The sequence below is a fragment of the Odocoileus virginianus genome, chromosome 12 (genome assembly GCF_023699985.2).
Source record: "Odocoileus virginianus isolate 20LAN1187 ecotype Illinois chromosome 12, Ovbor_1.2, whole genome shotgun sequence".
Taxonomy (NCBI): Eukaryota; Metazoa; Chordata; class Mammalia; order Artiodactyla; family Cervidae; genus Odocoileus; species Odocoileus virginianus.
The window spans coordinates 2,515,383-2,538,734 of record NC_069685.1 but is presented as its reverse complement, the minus strand read 5'-3'; the positions used below and the strand labels follow the sequence as shown (position 1 = coordinate 2,538,734).

Genomic DNA, 23,352 nt, shown 5'->3' with positions numbered 1-23,352 from the left:
CATTTACTCTGGCAACTAGCATTCATGACTAGCACATAGCAGGCATTCCATAAATGTTTGCTAATAAATAAATCCACCAATGGGCAAAGGGTATCAATACAATTAGCCCTGGTAGCCAGAGGAATTCTAATTTTATCCTATGTGTACATGCACATACACTTTTTAAAAATAAAGGATTAAAGCAAATTACTGCTGCTGCTGCTAAGTTGCTTCAGTCGTGTCCGACTCTGTGCGACCCCATTGACGGACAGCCCACCAGGCTCCCCCATCCCTGGGATTCTCCAGGCAAGAACACTGGAGTGGCTTGCCATTTTCTTCTCCAATGCATGAAAGTGAAAAGTGGAAGTGAAGTCGCTCAGTCGTGTCCAACTCTTAGCAACTCCATGGACTGCAGCCTACCAGGCTTCTCTGTCCATGGAATTTTCCAGGCAAGAGTACTAGAGTGGGCTGCCATTGCCTTTTCTGAAAGAAAATTAAGTCAGTAGTAAATTCTGGGTGGTGAGAAAGTATAATGTATTTTATTCTTATATGTCTACTGAAAATTTCTGAAGTTACAGTGAACAAACCACAAAAAAACAGTTTAGGAGATGATACTAAAAATCACATATCCCGAAGTGTCCAGTATAGGGCTGAGTGTTTTCACTTGATATGTTGATGTTATGTTCCCCACCTGTGAGAGAGTTGGTATTATGTCCATTTTACAACTGTGAAAACTAAAGCTCAGAAAGATTACATGAGTTGACCAATGCTATGTACACTGGGAAAGAAAAGAGGTGAAATTTTCATATAGGTGTTATAATATTAGTGCTTTTATTTACACCACTCTGCATATAAAATATATGAAAATATCTTACATGCGGATACACACACACACACACACACACACATATATACACACATGCACGCACGCTCACTTGCTTCAGTTGTGTCTGACTAGTTGCAACCCAATGGACAGTAGCCCACCAGGCTCCTCTGTCACTGGAATTCCTCAGGACAGAATACTGGAGCCATGACCTCCTCCAGGGAGGAGGGATCAAGCCAGGGATCAAACCCATGTCTCCTGTGTCTTTTACACTGCAAGTGGATTCTTTACCCACTGAGCTGCCTGGGAAGCCTATATGTGTGTGTGTGTGTGTGTGTAATTGTATATAAAAGTACACTTTTCTACAAGTATAGATTATAAGATATACTTAACTATTTGTCACATCTAGTAAAAACAAGTAGTATGAAAAATATGTTTAAAATTTTAATATGATTTCTTGCTATTAGAATTTGTCCTTAAAAACATTCTGATTTTACATCTTATAGTCATTTTACTAATCACTCCCCTTCTTTCTGCCTATGCCTCCAGTTAATTGACATAGACACTATTCACCCACTTTCTAGAATTCTAAACACATACTTCAGATTTGTTCTATCTCCTAGTTCTTCACAGAACTGAAGCTCTGTCTCTGGGTTACATGGGGCTACTGGACTGAACCAGAGAAGTAGTTCTAAATCAGTCTGGTTAGCATACCCTATATATAAAGAACACTGGTGATGAAAATTAGAATTAGTAATTGTAGTTATTTCAATTATAGATTGTAGTTCTTTTATCAGTTTCCATTTAAATATGTTATTCCTACAGAAAAAGATTCCAGTGGCGCTAAGATAGAGGTTGAGATCGAAATGTATCTCATTTATTAAGAATGAGAATTGGAATAGAATGACTAAAAACTGGTAAAACCTAAAAGGTCAGTGATTTCAGGGATGCTGTGGAGACTGTACAAGCAGATCAATGCAAATGAGAACAGATATAATAATTTTTTAAGAAAGATCTGATGCTTTAATGTAAAATGCAGGGGGAGGGGCAGGTGGTCCCAAGATGGTGGAGGAATAGGATGAGGCGACCACTTTCTCCCCCACAAATACATTGAAAGATCATCTACGTGTGGAGGGACTTCTACGGAACAACTTCTGAAAGCTGGTGGAGGACCTGAGATACCCAGAAACGCAAACCAATCTCTTCAAAATGAGGGAGGACAAAAGATAAAGACTAAAAGAGAGACAAAGGATTTCAGGACAGAGACCCATCCTGGGGAGGGTTTTCCTCCTCCTTTTCGTGAAGGAGGAGAAGTTTCCATACAATAGGAAACCCTCTCATAGGTGGGATCAGCGGGGACCTTTGGAATCTCAGAGGGCAGCATAACCAAAAGAAAGAAAAAAAAAATCACCACAGAAGAGGTGCTGAACGGCAATTACCAAGGAGAAGCAGCTCACGTGTTTGCCTGCAGTGAGCGGGGTCTGGGTGTGTAGGCACCGCTGCTTTGTAAATCTTTACGGTAAGGACTAGGGCTAAATGCCCTGAGGATGCTCTGAGGGGACTAATGTGACCTAGCAACCCAAGCCTCGGGAATGCCAGAGACAGAGAAAAACACAGGACCTTTCCTGCAGGAATGTTCCAACACCGCACTGGTACCCCTGCGGTGTGTGTGCTACCCTGGCGAATACCAAAGGGAAGCAAGCCAGCTGCAGTCTAGAGCCTCCCTGCTCGGAGGCAGAGAGGCAGGTGTGTGACAGCCAGTCAGAAGGCAAGGGCCGCTTCAGTCTCTGCCCCAGAGACCTGCACCTTCCGCCGAGCTCTGAGCAGGCGGCCAGCTGCTAACCACGTCTTCCTGGGATCTTGGGCGGTTCACATCTGCCAGGGGTGCCGCAGCTTAAGTTCAGCCCCCTAGGGAGACACACGGCACGCCTGGGACTGTGACCTCGTCGCACACACGGGAAGCTGAGTGGCCAGGACCAGGGAGGGACGTGAACACATGGCCACCTGGACCGTGAGCTTGGAAAGCACAGGTCACCGAGGGGCTTGACCTGCGAAAGGCGCAGAGTGCACAGCCACCGGGGTCTGTGCCCTCGCAGAGCACCTGAGCGCCTTACACCTGGGGAGTGCAGGAAACACAGGGTCCACAGGGAAGAGTTCCCTTGCAGAGGGCCCTGGACATGAGTACAGGCCACCGTGGGCTGTGGCAAAGCCCGGTGCCATCCATCTGCTGTGAGCACTGCCCTCACACGCCAGGGCTATTTGCAGCGTCCCTCCCTCCCCGCGGCGCAACTGAACAAGTCAGCCTAAGTAAGTGGCCACCTCGCCCCCTTGTGCCAGACAGGAGATTAGACACGGAAGGTGCCTGCAAACCGGGGAAGCCACAATAAACAAAGAAGAGACAACTGCTCTGGAAGTGACAGCTGCAATGGATTAAAACCCCAAGGTGAAGGCAGAGGCTGTGCATTTGAGGGGCACCTAGAGACCTTGAGGACAAGTACAAGCCAGAACAAGGGACTGCCTGGCACTGAATTGACCCCACACTGCCCACAAAAGCTCCAGAGAAGGTCCTAGATATATTTTTACTAGTATCACTTTTAAGTTTTTAAAAATATTTTATTTTTTATTACTCCTTTAACTTTCATTTTTATAGCCTACTATAACCTTTCTAAAAAAACCCATTTTTTAAAAGCAATTCCATAAATATATATATATATATTTTAAATTTTTGTGATCAATTTTGTTCTGCATTTTTTATTGTATTTTTGAGAGCTTAACCTCTTTTCTAGGTTTTTAATCTTGGCTTTTTGCCATCAATTTTGTACCTTTAAGAATCTAATCTTCAGTATCCATTTTCACTTAGGGATTTGATTATTGTCATGATTATTCTCCCCCTTTTTGACTCTCCCTTTTTACCTCCAGGTCACCTCTATCTCCTTCCTCCCTCTTCTCTTCTCTATATAACTCTGTATTTCTCTCCAGGTGTTCTGGGCTGTGGCGAGCACTTAGGGATGTGATTACTGTCTCGACTGCTCTCTCCCCTTCTTACTCTCCCTTTTGTCTTCCTGTTCACATCTATTTTCCTCCTCCCCCTTCTCTTCCCTATATGACTCTGTGAATCTCTTTGGTGTTCCTGGCTGCAGAGAATTGTTTCACCATTAATATAGGGATTTTATCATCTATGCTGTATGGATGGAGAAGTCTTGAGGCTACTGTAAGAAAAGGACTGAAACCCAGAGGCAGGAGGCATAACTCCAGAACTTTAGAACATCAGAGAGCTCCTGACTCCAAGGAACATTAATAGACAAGAGCTCGATACCAAATGTCCATATCTACACAGAAACCAAACTCACTCAACAGCCAACAAGTTCCAGTGCAAGACACACCATGCTAATTCTCCAGAAAAATAGTAACACAAACCTGAACATTAAAAGACAGGCTGCCAAAGCCATGCCAAACCCATAGACATTCCCAAACTCACTGCTGGACACTTCACTGCACATTAGAGAGAAGAGATACAGCTCCACCCACCAAAATACAGACACAAGTTCCTCCAACCAGGCAACCTTGACAAGCCACTGGCCCAACCCCGCCCACAGGGAGCAGACTCCACAATTAAAGGAACCATGACCTTCCAGCCTGAAGAAAGGGGCATCCAAAACACAGCAACCGAAAAAAAATGAAAAGGCAGAGAAATACTCAGCAGGAGAAGGAACATGATAAAAACCCACCAAATCAAACAAAAGAGGAGATAGGGAGGCTACCTGAAAAATAATTCAGAATAATGATAGTAAATATGATACAAAATCTTGAAAACAATTTTAGTATATGTGCTGCCAAAGTCAGCACCAAAATCTTGAAAACAAAATGGAGTAACTGATAAATAGACTAGAGACAAGGACTGAGAAGATACAAGAAATGTTGGACTAGAAGAAATAAAGAAGAGCCAATCAGTAATGACAATGCAATGATGGAGACTAAAACCACTGGGGAGGGAACCAACAGTAGAATAACTGGGGCAGAAAAGAGGAAAAGTGAGTGGAAGACACACTGGTGGAAATAAATGAAACAGAGCAAAAAAAAAAAAAAAGAATTAAAGGAAATGAGGAAAACCTCAGAGACCTCTGGAACAATGTTAAGCACCTCAACATTTGAACCATAGGTGTCCCATAAGAAGAAGACAAAAGGAAAGGGTATGAGAAAATATGTGAGGAGATAATATGCAAAAACTTCTCTAAAAAGGGGAAGTAAATAGCTACCTAAGTCCAAGAAACCCAGAGAGTCCAAAACAGGATAAACCCAAGGCTAAATACCCCAAGACACATATTAATCAAACTAACAAAAATTAAACACAAAGAGAAAATATTAAAAGCAGCAAGGTTAAAGCAACAAATAACACACAAGGGGATCCCCATAAGGATAACAGCTGGTCTTTCAATAGAAACTCTCCAGGCCAGAAGGGCAGGATATACTTACAGTGATGAAAGAGAAAAACCAACAACCAAGTTTACTCTACCCAGCAAGGATTTCATTCAGACTCAAAGGAGAAATCAGAGCTTTACAGATAAGCAAAACCTCAGGGAATTCAGCACCACCAAACCAGCTCTTCAACAAATGCTAACAGGTCTTCTCTAGACAGGAAACACAGAAATGGTTTATTAAATAACAGGATCATACTTATCAATAATTACCATAAATGTAAATGGGTTAAATGCTCCAACCAAAAGACAATGACTGGATAAATGGATACAAAAACAAGACCCCTGTACATGTTGTCTACAAGAGACCCCCCTCAAGCCTAGGGACACATAGAGACTGAAGTTGAGGAGCTGGAAAAAGACATTTCATACAAACGGAGACCAAAAGACAGCAGGAGTAGCAATACTCATACCAGATAAAATAGACTTTGAAATAAAGACTGTGATAAAAGACAAAGAAAGACACTGCATAATGATCAAAGGATCAATCCAAGAAGAAGATATAAGAATTATAAATATATATGCACCCAACATAGGAGCACTTCAATACATAAGGCACATGCTCACAAGTATGAAAGGGAGAACTGACGTAACACAATAGTGGGGGACTTTAAGAAACCACTCACACATATGATAGATCAATCATACAGAAAATTAAAAAGGAAACACAAGCTTTAAATGATACAGTGCACCAGTTAAACCTAATTGCTATCTACAGGGCATTTCACCCAAAACAATGATTTCTCCTTTTTCTCAAGTGCACATGGAACATTCTACAGGATATATCACATCCTGAGCCATAAATTTAGCCTTGATACATTTTAAAAATTGAAACCATTTCAAGCATCTTTTCTGATCGCAATGTGGTAAGATTAGATGTCAACTACAGGAAAAAAAAAACTATTAAAAATACAAACATATGGAGGCTAAATGACACGTTTCTGCATAACCAACAGATCATGAAGAAATAAAAAGGGAAATCAAAACATGCATAGAAACAAATGAAAATGAAAACACAACAACCTCAAACCTATGGGATTCAGTAAATGCAGTGCTAAGAGGGTGGTTCACAGAAATACAAGCCTACCTCAAGAAATGAGGGAAACATCAAATTAAAAACTTAACTTTACACCTAAAGCAAGTAAAAAAGAAGAACAGAAGAACCCTAAAGTTAGTTGAAGGAAAGAAATCATAGAAATCAGAGAAGAAATAAATGAAAAAGAAATGGAGATGATAACAAAGATCAACAAAACTAAACACTTGTTCTTTGAGAAGATAAATAACAGACAAACAGCTAGACTCATCAAGAAAAAAAAGGGAGAATAATCAAATCAATCAAATTAGAAATGAAAATCCAGAAATCACAACAGATAACACAGAAATACAAAAGATTATGAGCCTACTATGAGCAATTATATGACAATAAAATGGACAACTTGGAAGAAGTGGACAAATTCTTAGAAAAGTATAACCTTTCAAAACTGAACCAGAAAGAAATGGAAAATCTTAACAGATCTATCACAAACATGGAAACTGAAACTGTAATAATAAAATCTTACAACAAACAAAAGCCCAGAACCAGATGGTTTCACCAGTGAATGCTACCAAAGCTTTAGACAAGAGTTAACACCTATCCTTCTCAAACTCTTCCAGAAAACTGCAGAGGAAGATAAATTGCCAAACTCATTCTATGAGGCCACCATCACCCTATTACCAAAACCAGACAGAGATGCCACAAGAAAAGAAAACTACAGGACAGTATCACTGATGAACATAGATGCAAAATCCTCAGTGAAATGCTAGCAAACAGAATCCAGCAACATATAAAAAAGATCATACATCATGACCAAGTGGGCTTTATCTCAGGGATGCAAGGATTCTTCAATATTCACAAATCAATCAATGTGATACACCATATTAACAAATGGAAAGATAAAACCATATTATTACCTCAATAGATGCAGAGAAAGCCTTTGACAAAATTCAACTCCCATTTATGATAAAAACTCTCCAGAAAGCAGGCATAGAAGTAACATACCTCAATATAATAAAAGCCATATATGACAAACCCACAGTGAACATTATCCTTAATGGTGAAAAATTGAAAGCATTTCCTCTAAAATCAGGAACAAGACAAGGGTGCCCATTCTCACCAATACTACTCAACATAGTTTTGGAAGTAACTAGCTACAGAAATCAAAGAAGAAAAATAAATAAAAGGAATCCATATTGGAAAAGAAGTAAAATTCTCACTGTATGCAGATGACATGTTCCACAACATACAAAACTATAAAAATACTACCAGAAAATTATTAGAGCTAATCAATGAATATAATAAATTTGCAGGATATAAAATTAATACACAGGAATCCCTTGCATTTCTATACACTAACAATGAAAAAAAACAAAGAAAATTTAAGGAAACAATCTCATTAACCATTGCAATGTAAAGAATAAACTACTTAGGAATAAATTTACCTAAAGAAAAAAAATATGTATATATATAAAACTATAAAACACTGATGAAAGAAGTCAAAGATGACATAAATAGATGGAGAAATATACCATGTTCGTGGATTGGAAGAATCAATACGGTGAAAATGAATATACTACCCCAAGCAATCTATAGTTTTAATGTAATCCCTATCAAACTACCATGGGTATTTTTCACAGAAGTGGAACAAATAATTTCACAATTTGTAAGAAAACACAAAAAAACCTCTAATAGCCAAAGCAATCATGAGAAAAATGAATGGAACTGAAGGAATCAAACTTCCTGATTTCAGACTATATTACAAAGCTACAGTCATCAAGATAGTATGTACTGGCACAAAGACAGAAATATAGATCAATGGAACAAAATAGAAATCCCAGAAAGAAATCCATGCACCTACAGATACCTTATTTTTGACAAATGAGGCAAAAATATACAAGGAAGAAAAGACAATCTCTTTAACAAGTGGTGCTGGGAAAACTGGTCAACTACAAGTAAAAGAATGAAACTAGAACACTTTCTAACACAATACACAAAAACAAACTTAAAATGGATTAAAGATCTAAATGTAAGACCAGAAACTACAAAACTCTTAGAGGAAAACATAGGCAGAACACTCCCTGACATAAATCATAGCAAGATCCTCTATGACCCACCTCTCAGAGTAATAGAAATAAAAACAAAAATAAACAAATGGGACCTAATTAAACTTAAAAGCTTTTGTACAATGAAGGAAAATATAAGCAAGGTGAAACGGCAGCCTTCAGAATGGGAGAAAATAATAGCAAACAAAATAACTGACAAAGAATTAACCTCCACAGTATATAAGCAGCTCATGAAGTTCAATACCAGAAAAACAAACAACCCAATAAAAAAATGGGCCAAAGAACTAAAGAGACATTTCTCCAAAGAAGACATACAGATGGCTAATAAACACATGAAAAGATGCTCAACATCACTCATTATTAGAGAAATGCAAATCAATACCATAATGAGGTATCATCTCACACCAGTCAGAATGGTCACCATCAAAAAGTCTACAAACAGTAAATACTGGAGAGGGTGTGGAGAAAAGGGAACCCTCTTACATTGCTGGTGGGAATGTAAACTGATACATCCACTATGGAAAATAGGGTGAAGATTCCTTAAAAAACTGGAAATAGAACTGCCATATGAACCAGCAATTCCACTGCTGGGCATACACACTGATGACACCAGAACTGAAAGAGACACATGCACCCCAATGTTCATCACAGCACTGTTTATAATAGCCAGGACACGGAAGCAACCTAGATGCTCATCAGCAGACAAGTGGATAAGAAAGCTGTGGTACATATACACAATGAAATAAAAAAGAGCACATTTGAGTCAGTTATAATGAGGTGGATGAAACTGGAGCCTATTACACAGAGTGAAGTAAGCCAAATAGAAAAATACCAATACAGTACATTACTGCATACATATGGACTTTAGAAGACAGGAATGACAATCCTATATGCAAGGCAGCAAAAGAGACAAATGTAAAGAAGAGACTTTTGGACTCTGTGGGAGCAGGTGAGGTTGGGATGATTTGAGAGAATAGCATTGAGACATGTACATAAGCATATGCAAAACCAATCACCAGTGCAAGTTTGATGCATGAAGCAGGGCACTCAAAACCATTGCTCTGGGATGCCCTGAGGGATGGGGTGGGGACAGAGGCGGGAGGTGGGTTCAGCGTTGGGGGACACATGTGCACCCGTGGCTGATTCAAGTTGATGTATGGCAAAAGCCACCACAACATTGTAAAATAATTATCCTCCAATTAAAATAAATTAATTAATTTAAAAAATTACTACCAAAAGGCGGGGAAAAAAACACTGATGAAAGAAATCAAAGGTGACACAAATAGATGGAGAAATATACCATGTTCTTGGTTTGGAAGAATCAATATAATGAAAATAAATATACTTACCCAAAGCAATCTATAGATTCAATGCAATCCTTATTAAACTCCCAATGGTATTTTTCATAGAACTATAACAAATAATTTCACAATTTATATGGAACCATAAAAGACCCAAAGCAATTTTGAGAAAGAATGAAATTGGAGGAGTCAACCTTCCTGATTTCAGACTATACTACAAATCTACAGTCATCAAGACAGTATAGCACTGTCACAAAGACAGAAATATAGAACAATGGAACAAAACAGAAAGTCCGGAGATAAATCCATGCACCTAGAGACACTTTAACAAATGAGGAAAAAATATACAATGGAGAAAATAGTCTTTTCAACAAATGGTGCTGAAAAACTGGTCAACTACATGTAAAAGAAAGAAACTAGAACACTTCCTAACACAATACACAAAAGTAAAATCAAAATGGATTAAATATCTAAATGTAAGATCAGAAATTATAAAACTCCTACAGGAAAACATAGGCAGAACATTCTCCAACATACATCATAGTAAGATCCTTTATGACCCACCTCCCAGAGTAATGGAAATAAAAATAAACAAATGGGACCTAATTAAACTTAAAAGCTTTTGCACAACGAAGGAAACTATAAGGAAGGTGAAAAGACAGTCCACAGAATGGGAGAAAATAATAGCAAATGAAACAAATGACAAAGAATTAATCTCCAAAATATATAAGCAGCTCATTCAGCTCAATACCAGAAAAACAAAAAACTCAATCAAAAAGTGGGCAAAAGAACTAAATAGACATCTCTCCAAAAAACAGGCAGATGACCAATAAGGCACATGAAAATATGCTATAGATCAGTAATTATTAGAGAATTGGAAATCAAAACTACGAGGCATCACCTAATGTCAGTCAATATGGCCATCATTAAAAAGTCTAAATATATGCTGGAGAGGCTCTGGTGAAAAGGGAACCCTACGGCACTGTTGGTGGGAATGTAAATTGGTACAGCCCCTATGGAGAACAGCATGAAGATTTCTTGAAAAAATAAAAATAGATCTACCATATGATCAGCAATCCCATTCCTGGGCATATATCCAGAGAAAATTCTAACTCAAAAAGATGTTAAGATAGTATGGAAAACATGAAGGAGTTTTTGGTCAACCAAATACATGCACTCCAATGTGTGTGTGTGTGTGTGTGTGTGTGTGTGTGTGTGTGTGTATGAATATTACTCAGCCATAAGAAATAACAAAATAGTGCCATATGTGGCAACATAGATGGGTCTAGAGGTTTTCATGTTAAGGAAAGTCAGTCAGACAAGGGCTTCTCAGGTGGCACTAGTGGTAAAGAACCCACCTGCCAATGCAGGAAATGTTAAGAGATGTGGGTTCGATCCCTGGGTTAGGAGGATTCCCTGGGGGAATGCTTGGCAACTCACTCCGATATTCTTGCTTGGAGAATCCCATGGACAGAGGAGACTAATGGGCTACAGTCCATGGGGTCGCAAAGAGTTTGACACGACTGAAGCAACTCAGCACACACACATGAGTCAAAGATAAATATCTAATATCACTTATATGTGGAATCTAAAGAATGATACAGTCAACTTATAAAAGAGAAGTAGACTCACAGACATAGAAAACAAATTTATGGTTACTAAAAGGGAAAAAGAGAGGAAGGAATAAATTAGGAGTTCGAGATTAACATACACACACTACTATAAATAAAATGGATTACCAACAAGGACCTATTGTATAAAACAGGGAAGTATTTTCAATATCTTGTAATAACCTATAATGGAAAATAATCTGAAAAAGAATATACATGCAAATATATGTATTTTTTGTATAAGTGAATCACTTTGTTGTATACCTGAAACTAATACAACATTGTAAATTAACTATACTTCAATTAAAAAAAATAATAAAGAACACCCCCTCCAAAAAAACCCCCCAAAATATGCAGACTGCATTGTGGATTATAAAGGCATTTTAAACATTTTCCCCTTAGAGTTCCATGGGCTTTGTGGTTCCTGCATATGTGAAAATGCAACCTGTTCTTGGTCCAAAGAACAAGTATCCTTCCGCTTCCTCTGCCGTGACAAATGACAGTTGAACAGTCACAGCTGGAGTCATCAAGAGAGGGCACCACCCTGGATGGAGCAATAAAGGAGAAGTCACACCTGAGGTCCTGCTTTGCCTCAGGCAGCCTTCATGCCCAGGGGTACTAATGTCTCTGAACCAGAGCTGACTTCAGCCAAAGTCATTTTCTTCATTGAATATATTTATGATGGCACTTTAAAAAGAATCTGTAAAAGTTCAAAGTCCAGTTTAAAAGTTTCTGTGAGAGCCAGCACATACGACCGGCAGTCAGAGGTGAGCAGCTGGGGATCCAGTACTGCCACTGATTGGCTCTGGGACGTGGGGCCAGTGCTCCGGCCGCTCCCTACTGGCCTGCTGACTCTTAGGTGTCTGTAAGCTCCAGTACCACTGTACCTCGTCATTCAACAAAACCAGTGAGTTAACACGAGAGTTTATCACGCTCTTTCCCCAACCAAGCGTTCACATTTCTAAACTTCTTGATCAGAAAAATATTTTTCCATATGTCAGTTTCATCATGTCATGAGTTAAGTCAGAGGGGGAAAATGGTTTTTTTCTGTATTGCCTAATACTATTTCTAATATTGTAGTTGATTATAAAATTAATTGGATGACTAGTTTTTTTAACTGAAAATGGGAAACCAAGGGTCAGATGATCAGCATAGCACTATCGTTATTGACAGATGATGTTACAGAAAGACAAGTTATTAGCATTGCATAGTGTGATGTTTATTACAGTTTTTCTATACTAGGAAGGCTACATCAAATTAATTTGGTGACTCTAGCATAATATTTGCTCCATTCTTTTTTTAAATTATTTTAATTTTTAAAAATTGAGGTACAATTGACATAACACTATGCTAGTTTCAAGTGTACAACATAATGACTCAGTATTTGCATATAATGCAACATGATCACAATATGTCTAATATCTACCACTATTTATAGCTACAACTTTTTGCCTGTGATGAGCACTTTTACTATCTGCTTATAGCAACTTTTAAATATGTGATACAGTATTATTGACTAGGTGTCACGTTGTACATTACATAATACACTTGCTTGAATTCATTATTTTATAACTGGAAGTTTGTACCTTTTGACCTCCTTTACCCTTTTGTCCTCACTTCACTTTCTGCCTCTGGGAACTACTAATCTGTTCTCTATATATGTGAGCTTCTTTTTTCTTTCTCTCATTTCTTCTTTCTTCCATTTCCCATCCCTACATTCCTCTATCCCTCTCTTTCTTCTTTCTTTCCATATATAAGTGAGATCATCGGATATTTGCCCTTTATGCATGACTTACTCAGCCTAATGCCCTAAGATTCCAACCATGTTGTCACAAATGGGAAGATTTCATTCTTTTCTTATGCTCGAGTAATATTCCATTGTATGTATGCATGTGCATTTATGTATGTATGTATATATATGCCACATTTTCTTTATCCATTCATCCACTGATGTGTGTGTCTCCAGGCCTTAGCTATGGGTTTATTCTCCATGTAGAGCATTAATCTATGTAGGAAGATCCAAAAGATTTGCTGCCTTGGAAAGACAAGTTGTTACTCATGGGAGGTACACTGACTGGATTTAAAGATGGTGTGGTATAACCTATCACGGGAACTAAAGAACACACTATTCTACTTTATAATCGTCTTGGTACTGACATTCACATCCCAGAGTCATGAAAAATTCAAATTAAACTGTCAGGCACAAAGGAGCAAATCTGGGTGAGAAAGTAAGGGTCAGAGAATTGAATGAAACACATTTACTCTAAGTATTGGAAAACCTCCTATTCAGAGAATTGAATGAAACACATTTACTCTAAGTATTGGAAAACCTCCTATACTTCTGAAAGGGTTTTGAGAGATCATATAGATTGGAGGGTCACCAAATTAAAGGAGGTTCTCTAGCTCCCATGCTGTGTTCATTAATTCTATAAATACGCAAGTAGTTGCCTTTTTTTTTGGTGGATCTGTGCCATCACTGCCAGGTATGGTTAAAGGAGGCTCCAACAAATGGAAAACAAAGCAGACCACTGCATGATGCTCTTTCATATACAACTGTTCACTTCTTTCCTTCTTTTCCTTCTTTATTAGGACCAAGTTGGATTTTAAACATTTATAAGGACTTCTCATGCCTTTTTCTTTCCCTTTTGAGGTTTTGTATTTTATAGAAGGTATATGAAGATAATTTAATCCAAAAAGCTTGCATTTAATATGGGGAAAAACACATTTACATAGTAATCCAGATCACTTTATCTAATTATATTTTGTATACCCCTTCCAATTTTTTATTCTAACTTTTCCTTTGCATCTTCCACAATATTATTTATCTTTTTGGCATTTACAGAGCTCCCTTTCTACTTTCTCCCTCACCAATAAGTACCCTTCAACTTTGGCTTCTTTTCACTCAAAAATACCTATACACAGTTTATGTTCCTATTTATTTGGATCACATTTCCCATAAATTTGCAAATAACTTCTAACAAAGCCTAACTTGGGATCTATTCCTGAAAAATAATTCAAGTTGGCATAAGTGTTTTAGATTCTCTTTTCTAGGAGCCTTGAGAAACAAAGCTAAAGGCCATTCCTTCAATTTTACTTGAAGAGAATACAGTTTTAATAGCTTTTGATAAATATATAGGCTATGGGTAATAAAAGATTTGGGCTTCCCCGATGGTTCAGCACATCCCCTGGAGAAGGAAATGGCAACCCACTCCAGTATTCTTGACTGGGAAATCTCACAGACAGAGGAGCCTGGCAGGCTATAGTCCACAGGGTCTCAAGAGTCTGACATGACTTAGAGACTACACCACCACCACCACCACTGATAACTCAGCAGATGAAGAATCTGCCTGCAAGGCAGGAGTTGCAGGAGACATAGGTTCAATGCCTGGGTTGGGAAGATCCCCTGGAAGAGGGCATGGCAACCCACTCCGGTATTCTTGCTGAGAAAATCCCATGGACAGAAGGGTCTGGCCTCATGGGGTTGCGAAGAGTCGGACATGAACTGAAGTGACTGAGTACACTGAGCAATAAAAGATTCAGAAGAAATCTGACCAAAAGGACATGTAATGTTAGCATCAGAGGGGTCTTAAAATAACACTGTCTTATCTAAAGCAAGTGTCTTTGGCCTGACTCTAATGCCTATTGAGGAACTTTTCCTTATTTGGTTTCCTTTATATTTGTAGGAAAAGAAAAAGGAAAAAAGAAAACTGGAAATGTAAAACAATTCTTCAGTCTACTTCCAAGAATGTCTTGTGCAGCTCACAAGAGAACATTTCCACTTTAGTGACAGTGAAGGATCCTTCAGCAACTCCTTTAAAAATGATTAAACTTGTCAGACTAATATGTCTAACACAATTTTAGTTTAACTTTGAAAATATGTATTTAAGAATGTGTATTACAATGAACTGCTTGGGATTGAGGAGGCACCAACATGAAAATTAAGAATGTGAGTAATCTTTCTCTCAGAGAAATAAATGAGTAGCTACAAATAGTAATCAATATAAGAGAATAATTATCATCCTTGTGGATCCCAAAGTAGAGAAATGCATTAGAAAAAAAAAACACTTAAGTATCAATAGGAATGGTCTATCAGTCTAGGTTTTCTGTACTTTGAATGCATGCAGCCTTCATAAATGAGACTGGTGTTCACTGTCTGAAGGGTAGGGAGTTTAGGGAAGAGTATTTGTTGAGCATCTAGTATGCACTGGGTATTATGGCACTTGTTTCTGCACACATTTTGAGACAGTAAAACATACTGGCTTTGTCTGGAGGTTTCAAACTGGGGCCACTTACTAGGTAAACGACCATAAACTACTTAAGCTCTGTGTGTCTCATTTTCTTCATCTGAAACAGAGGGCTGCAGGGAGCTAGCATGTTTGCCAAAGTTACTTGGAGAAATAAACGAACTAACATATGAAAATCCCTTAAAGTTGTTTCTGGCACACAGTAAGTGCTCATTATTTGTTAACATAATCATTTAGACACCCTATCCCATTTTAAACTGGAGCTCAGAGAAGTTACTCATCCAAGGTATCATAATCATAAAATGGTGACACAGGGAGTTGAGCCCAAATCTGTATGATTCTAAAGTTCTTGCTCATTCTTTACTGTTGGAATATGTTAATATATATATTAAATGTACATATCTGTTTATATATACATATGCACACACTTAACAACTAAGAAAATTTAAGACATTCGTTAGGCCTCCAACATATGGAGATGATAAACAAACCGAAATCACTAGTTAGTGTAGAAGAAGCACCATGTGTTTGGAAATTAGGGGGCTGTGTTACTGTGTAACTCAGTAGATTATTCTGGGCATCAAGTTTTCCTTTGTTAAAGGAGAAGCTACATGATCTAGGATCTTTCTGGTTCTAATATTCTTTGAATCTATTTGGGAGTTGGTTCCTAAAGCCATCTTTTTCTTTTTTTGTCTGCCATATAAACCCAAGCTCTATCTTTAAAGGAGGCAAAATTCAGTATAACGTGGGCAGAACGCCACACAACTGTATCCGTGAAAAGCTGGTTTTACACAAGCATACAACCTGGTGCATCAGCTCGGCCACCGTCAAATCACTTTCCAAACTGATCAGCGGTAGGTTACTAGGTCTCCAATTCAGCCCATTTTCTTGTGCACTTAAACCATTCAAACTTTGTGAGTCTATTGCAAATCTGCCTTATATTTCCCCAACCCGTCCCCAAGTCCTTATTTAAAAAGGTCCATGGACAGAGGTTCCTCGTGGGTCACAAAGGGTCACAAAGAGTCCGACACGACTGAAGTGACTTAGTGCGTACGTTCACATACACAATACACACACACACACACACACACACACACACACACACACATAAAACCGTGTTGGGTCAGACTAGCAGCTAAAGACTTGAAAACTCAGAAAACTTTTCCAATGCATCCACACTCTTCCCAAGTGAAAGTTGTAAGGAAGTTCAGGTCACAGCCCTTGCTTTATAAACATCTCAACAAAACACGCACTACTTTTTTTTTTTGGTATCAGTCTATACCCACCTGCTCGGATGGCTGGCTCTTCTCGCTCTAATTGGCTAAAGGGTCTGTCACTCCAAGCATTACCCTCCCTCCCGTCCCCCCCGCCCCCTCCCAGCCCCCCCGCGCCCCGGCCCAAGAACTTCCTTCCGAGGACCTTAAACCTCAGTCCAGGAACCCCGCCCTCCTTCCCGGGGCTGGTCACTGATTGGTCGAGACGTTCCTCCACGTGCGCTGCCTAGGCCACCGCGCAGCGCCCGTCGGGAGCCCAGCTTGGGCTCGAGGACCGCGCGAGCTGCTCCTCGTGGAGTGCCCTCCCCTTTGTGGCGACCCCCGCCCTCCATCCTCGCTCCGACCCACTGGTTTCCGAAACGGTGACGGCGGTTTGTGGTCGTTGGTTCCACGGATTTAGGACCAATATTTGAAGACCTGAAGGGGTGAGGAGGGGATGGGGGCCGCGGGGTCACTGCCAAACCGCCTGTAACGGCCGGAGACCGTGCCTCCTGGCCGCAGAAAACCCCGTCCAGCTCCCCGTCTCGGCAGCCGCGCCGCTGGGACCCGCGCTCGGCTGCAGGCGGCGTCTGCAGGCTGCGCCGTCCCCCGTCCCCGTCTCGTGGAGCGGCAGGAGGACAGGTGCTCTCGGTCGGGCTCCCCGCCCCAGGGCGTCTTCTGCGCTGCTGCACCCGCGGTTGCCGCCAGCGCCCACTGCCCGTCGGGGCGTCGGCGCCCCTCGACGGCGCCTTCCGCCCGCGGCGCCTGGCCCTCTCCCCCCCTTATTTCCGCTCTATGCCGCCCCCTTCCGGCCGTCCCCACCTGCTGCCCTCCATGTTCTGCTAACACTCTCTCTCCGTCGACCGCCGCGGGTCCACGCAGCCTGCCGCGTCCGTGCGGCCGTTGTCGGGCCCGCGTGTCCCCTCTGGAGGCTCTGGGCCAGCGCCCCAGGCGTCCGACTCTGCTGGGTGAGATTTGGCAATCACGTCGTCCTTCACTTCGTTGAAACGGAAATGAGCCTCGAACTCTCCCTCTGCCCTGGACTCCCTTCCGTCCCTGCCCGAGGGCTCGCGTGTGTCGGGTGTTGACAGCGAGGGCTGCGGTTAGAGGGGACTGTAATTGACCCCTCTCCCCGAGACTCGCAGTGTGCGGCCATGGACGGAGTGCGGGCGGGAGTACACGCAGGGTACCATCTTGTTTGCTAATGCCAGATGGTTTTCCTTACTAAGTTTAAAAATACTTCCTTTGGGGTACTGAAAAGACCTCTGAATCTGGAGTCGGGAGAATTTAGATTTCATCCCGGCATTGATATTGAGTCTGAAATCCTTGTGAAACTGCTTTGTTAATCTGGACACTCTTGCCTCATATGTGAATTTAGTTTATCTAATGTTGACGTTTCTTTAAGCTCTCTCTTTACATTCTATAGCTTTTATCGTGTATGGCGATTCTAACACGGGCCAGTATCAGACGGGACATCAGCAGGTGCTTTTCAAAAGACGTGGTTTCTTTTTATGGATCTGCCGCTTTGTGTTTGAGGATTGCTGTAGAACCAGGAAGCAGCATACATTGCGTGTATAGGTGGGCTAACGTAAATAACATTCGCGTGTTGATAGAATTTTGTTTCTTTAAGGATGTATTTTTCTTTCAAGAATCTTCAGGAGTTGGATAGACTTCCATTTAGAGCCTCTCAGGATTAAACTTCACCATGGGCTCTAATGATAGACTTCTTTCCAGAGTACACATTTAAAACATTGTTTGAAAATTAGCTTGTTTGCAATTACGTCCCATTATAGACATAAAGGGACTTCCCTGGTTCCTCAGACAGTAAAGAATCCGCCTGCCGTGCGGGAGACCTGGGTTCGATCCTTGGGTTGGGAAGATCCCCTGGAGAAGGGAAAGGTTACCTACTCCAGTATTCTGGCCTAGAGAATTCCATGGACTGGATAGTCGACGAGGTCATGAAGTGTCGGACAGGACTGAACGACTTTCAGTTGCATAGACATAAAGATTACTACTGGTGCTGCAATTATTAAATATAAGCAGTGCTGTAATTAGCACTGTTTTGATTGCTAATTTTGACTTAAGATTGAGTATTCAACTTGAACATTATTGTCTAAGATAATACTTGAAATATGAATGTGAAATGTGAAGTATGAGTTTTGTTGAAATATAAGATGTAGCCTTACTGAATATATGATGAGGTAAAAATTGTCAAGCATACAAGTGTATGCCCAATTTGTGGACCGAAATTAAGGTTTATATTTTTAGTGGTGTCATGTTTGTTGTTAGGAAACAGACATGCTGATTTAAGGAGGATTTGGTTAAATCTGACCAGATACGCATATTAATACCGTGGTTTTTATTTTGTTTTATTACCTCATGGTTGGTGAGGAAAGATGACCAAAATCTGTTCAAATTATGACAGGTTTCACATGACACTGATTATAGAAGACCTTATATAAGTAATAGTAATGCATAATTTTGTAGCAGCACACAAGAATTTTGGTTCTATTGTAGATAGCTTTATCCTGAGTTCAAAGAGCATATAACACTTCCTATTCAAAGCACTATTTTATTTTTATTTTTTTATTTTTTACATTTTATTTTTTTTTTTTTTTTCCATTTATTTTTATTAGTTGGAGGCTAATTACTTTACATCATTGCAGCGGTTTTTGTCATACATTGAAATGAATTAGCCATGGATTTACATGTATTCCCCATCCCGGTCCCCCCTCCCACCTCCCTCTCCACCCCTGGGTCTTCCCAGTGCACCAGGCCCAAGCACTTGTCTCATGCACCCAGCCTGGGCTGGTGATCTGTTTCACCCTAGATAATATACATGGTTCGATGTAAAGCACTATTTTAGACATTTATTATTATTAGTTCCAGTTATTTTTAAAGTAGTTCAATTAAAAAAAATAAAGTAGTTCAATTTTTAAGTGTTTTCTGAATTTAAATCTGCAGTCCACAGTATTACCAGAAGTTGTAAAACACCTAATACTAAAACTTTTTATACATAGATATATTTAAGTTAGGAGTAAAATGTAGGAATAAAAATGTGCTCTCATCTTTAAAAAAAATAATTTAAAGTGGAAGGTAATGGGTCCATTTATACACTTTCATTTCGAAATAACCTTAGACTTACACATCCATACATTTTCGATTATCCTTCTCATTTTTCCAACCGTATTGCTGTAGTGCAGTCTGTCGCTAAAATGAGTTGTCGCTCAAAAATCTCTGTTGACGTGCTAGTCATGTACCACAGTCAATAACAACTGAACTAACAAGTCAGAAATTTAATGTCATGTAATTTAAGGGATACCTTAAAGTGCTAATGTGCTTTTTATAAGTGTATTTGGATACTTTTAAAATTAATATTTTTTCACTGTTAAATTTAGGTTTTAAAAATCAAAATTTATAAAATGTTCATTTTCACAACTTGATAAATTTCTACGTAATTGATAAGTTGAAGTTTCAATTTAAGTACAACTGACCTTTTAGATGAATGATTTTCACTTATATTTTGTTAAAATTGTGCTTCTTATTTTTCATTAATATATTTTCTATTTTGAAAGTCAGTAGGAGTTTGAAGCTTGAAATTTTTGTCATTAAGGTGCTTAACACTAATGAAAATATAGTTAACCATTTCAGGCTAAAGACTTGATTCAGATTGCTGCTTGAATATCTATCCTGTGATTGGCTAACTATCTTGGTCCTTCTACTTTAGTGGATTTTTTTTTTCCTTTTTTTCTTCTTTTACTTTAAAATAGAGATGGAGAGAAATCTTTGAAAGTCCAAAATTTGGGAAAGAAGACTTATCTATGCTAGCTAGAGTCCACATAGGGTGCAACAGCTTTTAATCTGCCCTTCCCACTTTTTATTTTTTATAAACACAGGGTGCCATTCTTCTGTTCAGGACCCTCTTTCTTACCTTGATTTTCTGGGTCAACCGGGGAAGGAGGAAGCTTGTGAAATACGTAGCACTGTGGATCCACAGCTGAAAGTGCCAGAGGACTGACTGAGTCTTGGAAGCTTCAGTTGATAATATTAGCTTTGTCATAATGTATAGGACTGCTGTGCCTCTTTGGAATTTTGGTAATTCTCAGATTCTGGAACATTTTGAAATGAGTATAAAAATGCTGTATGCCTGCTTTAGATTTGATTAATGATTCTCTGGTTGAGGGTCTTGAATTCTGGCTCTTCAAAGTATGGTCTTCATGTTAGATATTTTTCAGCTTTCTTAAATGTGAATTAGATATATGCATATGTTACTTTTGTTTGGGAGACTTTAAGAAAAGAACATACTCTTTTTAAAAAAGAGTGGGATTGGTGACTCTCCAGTGTATCTTCTGCAATTTCAAGTTTTTGTATTTTGATTGAGATTTCTTGAAATGTACTAAATATAGCATACATTTTTACTATCTCTTTAGAAAAAACATCTTTAATGTGGGGTCTGGCCTATTATTTAAGCATGGGACTCTAGATAATATCTTTAAAAATACAGCTTCAGTGACATGGGCTAACTCAAGATATATATCTGTAAAGTAATTGGGAGGGTAGGGTGGGATGCAGAAATCAGTCATTTGGAAGGAGGCTGTGCATTACACCTAAAAAAAAACATCCAGAACTGTTTTGGATAAAATGGAAGTAGAATCTGTATTTATCTGTTGTGCTTATAGGCAGTAAATTTCATGTGTAAGGTGACATATTAAACTAGAGTCTCTCTTTCCTCATCCTTTTTCTTGCAGCATGTTTAGAAAATGGAAATCTCACACCTTGCTTTTCTCTACATTGTGTCAACCTGACATCCTTAGTGTAGTGGGCCAGCATGATGTCTTGTTTAGTCTGTTAAGGTCGCTCCAGAATAAATGATGGGCTTTCCTGGTGGCTCTGACGGTAAAGCATCCACCTGCAGTGTGGGAGACCTGGGTTCAATCCCTGGGTTGGGAAGATCCCCTGGAGGAAGGCATGGAGAACCAACCAATTGTCCGGTATTCTTGCTTGGAGGATTCCACGGACAGAGGAGCCTGGCAGGCTGTAGTTCATGGGATCGCAAAGAGTCAGACAGGACTGAGCAGCTGAGCACAGAGAATAAATGACTGAAGAGAGCCAGAGTTTGTTAATCTCTTGGAGTTTGAGGGTTTGGGTCCCAGGTCTTTTTAATTCTAGTTTTATGACCGTAAGCAAGTTTCTTCACCTTATTTACTCTTAATTTTCCAGTGTGTAAAATTTGAGGGATTTAAGGTCCACTTGCAATTCTGATATTTTCTTACTGCAAAGTCTGCAGTGATGGTATAATTGGCAAAACCTAGAATAAAACAGTCTTAAATGGAGAAATGTAGCTATATCATTTAAAATGCTCTTAATTTTAGAGGAATGATAGTAGAAAAAATCGTGTTTATTCAAGGACAAAAGGCTGGTTAGCGAATCTTTAATGATTCTGATTGTCAAAGTAACATGTCTTTTCTAAGAATCTATTAATAATAGTTTATTGGATTTTATATCACATTAACAAAATATATTCCTTAAGTATAGTGTAAGATACACAGCTGGGTGTACAGACTTAAGACTTTTCCTTGGTTAAGGCTTTTTTTCTAATTCTGCCAGTTAATAAATATATGAGGCCAGTAAATTAGAAGAATCTGAAAATCATATAAAGAGAAATGAGACATTACCAGCCATGGTGAAATGAACATGGAAGGAGGAATTGAAGAAAAGCTGAACAGCTTCTTACCTTTTCTGGAAATGGGCCTTTACATAGTGGCTGTATTATTTAAAACAAGAATTTTTTAGGCTATCAGTTATACCTGTTCTTCAAGTGTAAATTTTTAAAATGAATTGTCAGTACCTAAATAATATTAATGAGTAGATACTCTATTTTATTATAAAGATGACAGAATGTTTTATTCTGAATCAAAGATGAACAAGGATGACTATTTAAACCAGTATTGAATTCTGTTACTATCACTAGTCAGACTTGGGCAGATTTAAGTTGTTTTTTGAGTATATTTGGAAAGATAACTGTTAATTAAACTTGAAAATATGTGAAAGTTGTGTCCTGGAAGAGGAGAACAAGTTAAGTCATTTCATGGATGGGGCACAAGTTGATAAAAGGTTAGAGAGGAGGGTTGGAGGAACTGGTGAGTTGAACCTAAGAAGACGAAATTCATTATGAGTCTAATTGTTTTTTTGGCAGTTTGCTTAATTTGAACTGTCAGTGTCATGCAGCTGTGTCAAACACTGATGTCTGTCTTTGCACTGGTGGCCTTTTCAGTTTTGAAGTAAAGAGGTTAGTGAGGAAGCATGAAACTATCATAGAAGAAGCAGTTCATACACTCATTTTCCAAATGGCTCTATAGAAAGCTAATTACCAAGGAAAGTTAGGATATCATATTGAAATGTTTGGGAAACACAGAGTTAAAGCAGAAAGATTTGTTTTTATTAAAATTTTCTTGGCCTTAAATATGCTGCTGTTCATTGTGATGCTCCTAAGAGGGAGTTATAGTGATTCCCAGGTGTATTTAGGCATAAAACACATTTTTGAGGCCTGCTAATAGTGCCTGGAATA

General features: G+C 39.2%; 1 protein-coding gene across 5 annotated transcripts in view; it reads left to right on the top strand.

Moving 5' to 3' along the window:
- Nucleotides 1–17,067: 17,067 nt before the first annotated feature.
- The window catches only part of RBM46 (RNA binding motif protein 46), a 50,363-nt gene continuing 44,078 nt past the window's right edge, over nucleotides 17,068–23,352 (top strand). For 3 of the 5 annotated variants that reach the window (XM_020891600.2, XM_020891593.2, XM_020891599.2), the window contains exon 1: nucleotides 17,068–17,230. The gene's annotated coding sequence lies outside the window, so the exon portion shown is untranslated. Of the gene's footprint in view, nucleotides 17,231–17,357; nucleotides 17,427–17,687; nucleotides 17,753–23,352 lie in introns of those variants that run through there. The other 2 variants (XM_020891597.2, XM_020891594.2) reach the window with 2 other exon arrangements.